This window comes from Anser brachyrhynchus (genome assembly GCF_964034855.1).
Source record: "Anser brachyrhynchus genome assembly, chromosome: 7".
NCBI lineage: Eukaryota > Metazoa > Chordata > Aves > Anseriformes > Anatidae > Anser > Anser brachyrhynchus.
The window spans coordinates 12,632,446-12,640,674 of NC_137701.1; the positions used below are offsets into that span (position 1 = coordinate 12,632,446).

Genomic DNA, 8,229 nt, shown 5'->3' on the forward strand with positions numbered 1-8,229 from the left:
GGGCACGAGGACCACAACGACACTCGCTCCATCCCCGAAATCTCAAATTAGCGTGAGGAAGACAACAGAACACAGCTGTTGGCAACGAGCACCATGCACCCCTGGCGAGAGCCAGCGCCGAGCAGCGCGTGCCCGTGGCCTGAGCCGCCCGCGGGCGCCCAGCACAGCACCGCGTCTCGGGAACGATTCCCGAGGGGTGATCTGCTCGGGAGCACGAGGTGATCCCGTGCGGCGCAATCCGCCCTGGCGAAGCGAGCGGCCGCAGCACGGAGCCTCGTCTGTGGAAGCCTTCGGACGCGAGCTATGGACAAGCAAGCAGGAGGGGGAAAAAGGCTTCCCCTATCATGAAATGCACGCACAAAACAATTACGCAAGTGCTTTGAATAAAAGGCAGGTTTACTTCCCTTTAAATGGCACCGGGTACCCAGCCATAACGTCCAATAATTGTTATGTAAATACGTCTGCTTGCTTAAGATGCCACGCTGCATTCGCCATGCCACAAACACTCCGAAGATAACATTTAGGGAAGCTCGGGGATTGCACAGCATCTTCCCTGATAAATTCCTGCAGCAAAACCCACACGCGAGCGCTCGGCAACACCTCCCTTCTGCTGCTCCACATGCATTATAAGCTATTTTTTCCTCATCTTCTTTTTTTTTTTTTTTTTTTTTTTCCTTTTTTAAGTTACGGCCCAAAAAACTGTTGCACAAACCTGCGGCGTGCCGGGGCGAGAGGCTCCCTGCGCTCCCCCCGGATGCCAAAACCGATGCATTTTGGGGGGAAAAGCCTGCTTTTAAGGACAGGTCCTAGCTCAGGCTGGGCTGGGATCTGTCATTCTCTGTTGCAGCCTAACCTCGCCACAGGACCTCCGAGCGGCGCGGAGCATGAAAACACGACCCCCTTTATGCTTTCGACACCGAAAAAAGCGCTTTTCGGGTATTTTTGCCCTTTGGGAAGTGACGGGGGGGGGGGGGTGCCGGGTCCGGAGGCCTCTCCCCACGCAGCCAGCGGGGCGCCGCTCCCCGCAGCGGGCGGTGCGGGGGGCAGACCCCGCTCCCTCGGCAAACTTCGGGCAGCGGAGCGGAGGGCCCCGGTCCGCAGGCGTCGCCCCGGGGCCGCGGGCTCCGAGCGGCGGCGGTGGCGGCCGCCGCCTCCCCCCCAACCCCCCGGGGAGGGCTCGGAGGGGCCCGTCCCGCCCCGCCCCGCCCCGCCCCGTCCCGGTGCCGGCCGCTCACCGCTGCCCGCATGGCCCCGCTCGGCCCCGCTGCGCTGCGCTCCCCGCCGAGCCCCGCGCGGCTCCGAGGCGGCGGCGGCGGCGCGGGGCGGAGCCGCGGCCGCCCGGGAGTGGGGGGCGTGGCCGTGCGCGCTGTGGGAGGGGCGGGGTCACGGCTGGCCACGCCCCCTCCCGCCTCATTCACAAAAAACGCCAGCGGTGGGAAGCGGGGGGTCGGGGCTGAGCGCCCATTGGGCGCCGCAGCTGCCCGTCACCGCCCCGCCCCGCCAGGCGCGCCGGCCAATCAGCGAGCGGCGAGGGGCCGCCGAGCCGCTCAAATCCGCCCGCCGCCGCCGCCAGCGCGACGCTGATTGGCTGCCGGAGCTGCCCGTCACCTCCCCCCCACGCACGCCCCGCCCTCCGGCACCCCGCGCGGCCGCAGCCCGCAGCCGGGCCGCCGACCCCTCCCGGAGCCCGGCGGCCGCGGGGAGGCCTCGGGCGGCGGCGGTGCCCGCGGGGCCGCGTACTGACCTGCGCGGCGGCGGCGGGGAGCCGGGCACGGCGCGGGCACGGCGCGGGCACGGCCCCGGCGCGGACACGGCGGCGCGCGCGCCCCCGACGGCCTCAGCCCGTGACGGGATCCGCCATCTTGGAATTTTTAGCGGCGGGGTCACGTGGTGCGACCATTTTCCCCGCGGCCAATCAGGGCGCGCGGGCTATTTATAGCCGCGGCTCCCTCCTTGCCTCCCCGCTCCCCCTGCCCCTCCCGCCGGGGGGGGAAGGCAGCCAATCAGGCCCCGCCTCGCACCGCCAGGCCCCGCCCACCGCCCGTCGCCTAGGCGACGCCGCGGCGCGCGGCCCGGCCGCTGCCCGCTGCCTGAGGCGGCCGCGGGCCATGGCGGCCATTTGCTGCCCCCTGCCCCGGCACGGCCGGGCCCTCCCGGCCTGAGTTGCAGCAGCAGTCCCGCGTCCTCTTCTCCTCCCGCACCAACTGACAGAGCCACAACTACAGCACCCTCATGTATCATCCCCTTAGAGTACCCTGATTCTCAGGATAATGCATAGTATACGTATTCTCAGTATACTATATAGTATATATACCTCATACCATGCTACACATATATATATAGCATCCTGATTCCCCGAATACTCCAAGGAGATACATTTACTGGAAATACCGTGGAAAATGCAAGCCATAGTAGATACAGTGTTTTATTAGCCTATGGATTTTTTTTTTTGAGGATTTTCCGCATCCAAAATCCCGCTCCTGAAGTTTCTTTAAATCCATCTAGTTACGTACAAAAATGGTGGCTAAATACACTGCTTTTAATAGTAAATAGCTGAATCACACTATGAAAAAGAGAGAGTACAGTTCAAAATACAAATATTTGCCTGAATTATCAAGGGTAAAAAAAAAAAAAAGGATTGTTCCACACACTTGCCACTACCATGCTTTCCTAGGAAGTGTCCAACGTTTAACTGATTTTTCTGTTTACTAAGGAATTAACACTATTGAATTGTCAAACCTCCTCGCGCGGCCGTTTCGTGCCGGGCCAAGCCCCCGGCTGACACAACCACCATGCCACAAGAGTTTTGCTGTTCTGCCTTTGCTGTGCTCTGCCTGGCGCATCCTGCCTGCGGTGCGTGAGGAGCTGATCACCACCTCACGCTTCACTGAAGGCGTCGCCAGTGACCAAGGAGAGCCTAAATCTCCAATGCTGTGACATCAAATCTTATTAATCCACTTTTTTTTTTTTTTTCCGATAGCTTTTTTTCTGAAGGTGAGGCACCATGCCGGTCCTAGAAGGAGAGATGGTTCTCTTTGGCTCTGTTCTGAGGTAAAGGCCATCTGCACAGCCTTCAAAACTCTCCTCTCCCATCCAAGTACAGCTTCCAGAGGATGCTTGTGCTTCACATAGGTGGAGCCCTTGGCTTACACAGAGTTAAAGGAGTTAATGGTCCAGGCACGGACTCAGTGGTCTGCTCTTACGCCCCGGAGTGCAGCCGCTGTGCCATACTCTTAGCCCGCCAGCAAATAGATGGGGACTTCCCACGTCGCTTTCAAGGAGTTTCACAGAATTCTTAACATCCTTGACTAAGACAGTATAAAATATGTCTTTCCTACTCGTATGCAGCCATCCCAGCACACTTCTGGTAATTTTGATTAATTGACTCTTGCTAAATTGCTCTTAAACTTCCAGACTTTCCTTAAAGAATAATGGACTCCTGTAGTTCAGCCATCTGGACTTAGGTAAAATCAGGGACCTGAAGGGAATTGCTAACAACTTCATCCCTCCCTCAAAATTTACACATATATATATATATATAAGCATAAAAGCACAGCCTTTTTTTTTTTTTGAGATGTTTAATGACTGCATATCCATTCAAAAGGGCCACCCGTCTAAAAATCCTGTCATATTGATTTGACCCCTACAGTTGCTTTTTTTCCTGTTCTGTGAACAACATGCTCACTTCTTGGCAGAGGTCAGAATTAGTCTGACAGTTCCATCAGCAAAAGCATCCCATTAACTTCAGCTTTCCAGCCTTACTTTATTTTTAGAAGATTCATATATTAGCAGAAATTTACAACAAGCATTACATTTTGATTATTCTAAGCTTGAGCATACGGGCAGCACAGCCTGCCTTGTTGTTTTGGAATATTCTCCCTTTAATATGCATCTAAGAACACCACTGGCATGAAGAGCATCACTTCTGCATAAAGCTAAAGCCCGTTTTGATTCATTTTTAGGTTATATTGGCTTGTGGGCTTGTTTGTTTGTTGTTCTTTGGTTGGTGAGGTTTTAGGTTTCCTTGTACAGTTGTTCTGATATCTTTATTTCAGGGCCAGTGTGTGTGCTCACACGTATGTACGCATGTGCGTATAAATAAGCTTCTAAATTATTTTAAAGGGTCAAGATACATATGGGTGTAAGTGCTTTAGGACTAGAAGGTCACTAATGCAGATCGTGTAGCTGACGAGGCAACATTTGCAACTGCCACAAGCTCCTCCGCGGACCTGACGCCCGGCGGTCACACAGGTGGCTGTCTGCCCTCCCTTGCGGCTCCCCGTTCCTGGCGGTTTGCTCACCAACACGAGGTGCAACCAACGCTTTGCCTAAGAGGTCCCCGCAGGTTCCAAACACAGTGGGGCCCGGAGGTGCCCCCCAGCTGTCTCCTTTCCCCACCGGCTGGACGCTGAGGGCTGGACGCTGCACTGCAGACCCGTTCTGCCACCCAGCTGAGTACGTTGCCTCCAATGCCCTCTGCAGTGCTGAAGTCGTTTAAAAAGGTGAAGGAAGAAAAGAAAATTGTACCCTAAAAGTTGCCATGGAGTGTAAGTTTTATCTTCAAAATGTGATTGATGCCGTACTAGTGGTCGTGGGCGTGAATACGTGTATCTATTAATACCCAGTCTAGGCTAACCTGTGCATAATGACAGAAAATTAAACCTTGTCATTGTTCGGATAAATTAGAATTCAAACATGAGCAAGAAAAAGTATTCTTCCTATATGTTAAATCTGACTGTATACAGTGTGGTCTGGCTTTGCTGTAATTGCAGCTGAAAAGTTTACTCAGAAGCCATTTGAATTAAAATACAGAAATTATTAAAAAAAAAAAATGGCAGAGCTAATTCATAAAGACTTAAATAAAATGCAATTACAGAGCTTCCCGCCTACCTCCACCTCATCCCTAGCCGAACTCTACTTCTTGTTTGTCAAAAATGGTTCCATTTTTTTATGTTCTTAAGCAGGTAACAGCCATCACAACACTCCTGCTGATTTCCCTCCCCAGCCACAGGGTTCTGATTAAAAGAAAATAGCGTCCCTCAGCTTTCCGTCCCCATGCTCCCTCTTCTACCACTTCCTCAGACACAAAAAGAGCATCGAGTAAGGGAGAAAACCAGCAAGAACTTCCTCTAGATCCTTGCCACTGAAGAGCAACACCTACACCAAGTGCCAGTGTTTCAGCAGTCACGCTTAGGCACAAATGTGTGGACTGCATCCTTTTCTTTCTCCTGATCAGTTAGTTGCCATCATTGTTCTCCCCTGATATTTTTCTCCCGCCAGCCACCTTTCTTTACCTTATCTCCCACTCCCATCTGTTCTGCATCCTTCCTACATCATACTCATTTACTCCTTTCTGCCATCAGGAAAAAAAAAAGCCACAGATTTAAAACACATCTGTAATGAAACAGAGAACGTTAAATTCACATTGCCCCACTCCTGCATTTCCCTTCTGACATACCTTTTTTAGCTTTGTCCTGGTGAATTTTGCTTCATCTTGGACTTTCTTTTATTTATTTACTTGTTTTATTTCTGTGCTGTGAAATCTGTGTTCTGTGCAGAGCAGTCCAGTCTGGCCTAATGTGAGCTGAAGCAAAGAACAAGGTGGTTCCCCTCCACTTAAGGGAGTGCCTGTTGAGGCTGAAGAAGCCTGTATTTGGCTGCAGAAGCTATTTTTCCAGCTTGTCTGCAGACCCAACACTTCATCAAGTCTTCATCACTCAAGGACTAAAAAGCTTAAATTCTGCAGCACTACAACCAGTCTCTAAGAAAAAAGTTATTGCTGTTGTCTTGGACAAACTCAAGTCCCTGTCCCCCACTTCAAGAAAAAAAAAGGAAGTTCAAAATAAAGGTCACTCCTCTTTGTATTTACACTTCTTAAAAAACCTTTATCACATGTACTGCTTCTCAAGCAATACTGTTTATTTCAGTGATATCAAATGTGGAGCAGACAGCCCTGTGATGCTCGGAGGAATCGGTGTCAGCGGATCAGACAGCCCACGAGGGGCCGTGGCTCCTTCCCACGTGGCAGGGTCGGCCGAGGCTCGGCACAACACAAACCCTCCTGGAAAGGGCCGTGCTGCACAGTGTGCATCCCGGGGAGCAGGGGCAACTGCTTCCTTCTTCGGGCCGCCGTAAGGAGAAGTCACGGTGCTGCTGGTGGGGAAGAAAGCGTCAGGAAGAGGTAGGAGCCGAGAAAGTAGAAGACATACAGGAAAAACTTAGCTATGAAGGCAAAGTTGGATTGCTACGGCAGTCATTTTATCCTGGGTATAATACACTTTTGAAATGTTTCCTTGCTGAAATTTGTTTTGAATATTTTTGGCTGGATTTTATAAACTCCGTATGTATTTAGACATAACATCTATTCTCTCAGCTGCTTTATATGAGAGAAGAAACGTTGCACAGCCATTACGAACTGCTGTCCCAAAATCTTACAGTGTTGTCATCCCTCCTGATTAAACTGTTGAGTTAAGAGGACAAAAGAAATCGCTTTTCCCTCCTCAGCTCTCTTTTCAGTTCAGTTGATGTTGGTGGCACACTGAGGCTTAAATTTAGAAATAATAAATAAATAAATAAAAAATTAATAAGAGACCGTTGTGAAACTGAGGCCATGATAATTGTTGGATACACGTAGCTTACCAGTGACTGTTTTCTGATTCTTAAGATTCAAAGGAAAAAAAATCATTATTTAATTCCTTGAATTTTCATCCTTGGCAGCTGCTGAGAGAAAACCATGTGTGTGTGTGTTTCTCTGTAGTATGAGCCGTAGAGAAAATATTGATTCATTTTTCTGTCTCTTTCAACCAGAAAAAAAAAAAAAAAAGAAGAGGAAGAAGAAGAAGAGACATCCTGCATGATATAGAATTAAAAATAAATAAATAAATAAAATGGAAATAAATGTAAGGGGGAAAAAAAAAGTAGAAAACTGACAAAAAAGCAACAAGTTACTTTTTCAATAAAAAATACATGCAGTCTGGCCCCTGGGTCTTGGTTTTAAGTGAAGATATTGACTTGCAGCTGAATGACGAGTAGAATATTTTTCTACTGAAATATTGATAGTAGATTACACTAAACCACAAACTATCTCCATAAAGCCCATCATTTCTAATCCTAATGGTGTTTTCTTTCCCTTAGATGACTACTACATTCATGATATGATGTCTTTATTCTATCTGGGGGAAAAACTTTTTACCATATAGCTAAATTAACTTGTCAAAAGACTTCAAACTTCGGAAGCTTTTACAGCTCAATTCAAAGCTATTATTCAAGATTGAATGAGAAGGCTGTGGACTGTAAAAGCTGGCAAAAAAAAAATAAATTTCACAGGCATTCACAAGTTGAATGGAATAGTTACTTTTTGTTCAGGTTGTGTGTTTCATTGAGCTGTCTCAGAATAGCTGAATTTTGCCTATAGCCTCCTTGGTCTACAACGAAAGACAGAATGCCTCTTTCTGCTGCTCTTGAAGCTGCGCCCCAGTGAATGCTCTTTCACACACACTTGATTATATTTAGTTTGTGCCAAACTAAATAAGCATCAACAAGCTCTCCAGAAATGTGGGGAGCACAAAAGAGAACGGATAGCTGCTAGACTGAGGCAGAGCAAGACCACAAACTTATATTTGTCCTTTTCTTTTAAAATAAGATCATAGACTTAGATCATCTTACAGTCAGTTGCAGCTTTCTCATGCAGATACGAATGCCTGGCTTCAGGAGCAGCAACTGCTTTTCAGGAGAAGCAACTTTCATATTTTACAGACAAGTAGCAGCTGGCAGAGCTTGCGCTTGGAGCCTTTCCTTTTGCAGACCCAATCTACTTTGCCACCCAGTCTCCTTGAGACAAAGACATGAGAAGGCAAGGCAGCACTTGGAGAGCCAGGAGGGGAGCCCAGGGCTCTTAGGCCAGGGCTGTATGGCAGAGGGTGCACGTAGTTACTTGACTCACAGGCAAAGCATGTGGCAGGATGGATCCCTAATGGCCAGCAAGGAGAGTGGCCTGGATTCAGCACGCGCGTGGTGCAGCTGCCTCTGGCTGGTCTGCAGGGAGTGCTGAGCACAGGAGGGAGTCTGAAATGCATCTTGTGACAAAGGCCTGCAGATTGCTGCTGCCGTTCACTTGGGACCCACAACTCACCCCCTGTCTTTCAGAATCAGATTCAGAATCACTTTCCTTTTTTTTTGTTGTTGTTGTTGTTGTTGTTGTTTTAGCATGCCTAGAGTTTAAAGCATTTT

General features: G+C 49.7%; 1 protein-coding gene across 4 annotated transcripts in view; it reads right to left on the minus strand.

Annotated features, from left to right (window-relative positions):
• HDAC4 (histone deacetylase 4) overlaps positions 1-2,005 on the minus strand; it is a 252,357-nt gene extending 250,352 nt beyond the window's left edge. The window contains exon 1 of one of the 4 annotated variants that reach the window (XM_080599463.1): positions 1,745-2,005. The gene's annotated coding sequence lies outside the window, so the exon portion shown is untranslated. Of the gene's footprint in view, positions 1-712; positions 1,129-1,235; positions 1,580-1,744 lie in introns of those variants that run through there. The other 3 variants (XM_080599474.1, XM_080599469.1, XM_080599475.1) reach the window with 3 other exon arrangements.
• Positions 2,006-8,229: the final 6,224 nt, after the last annotated feature.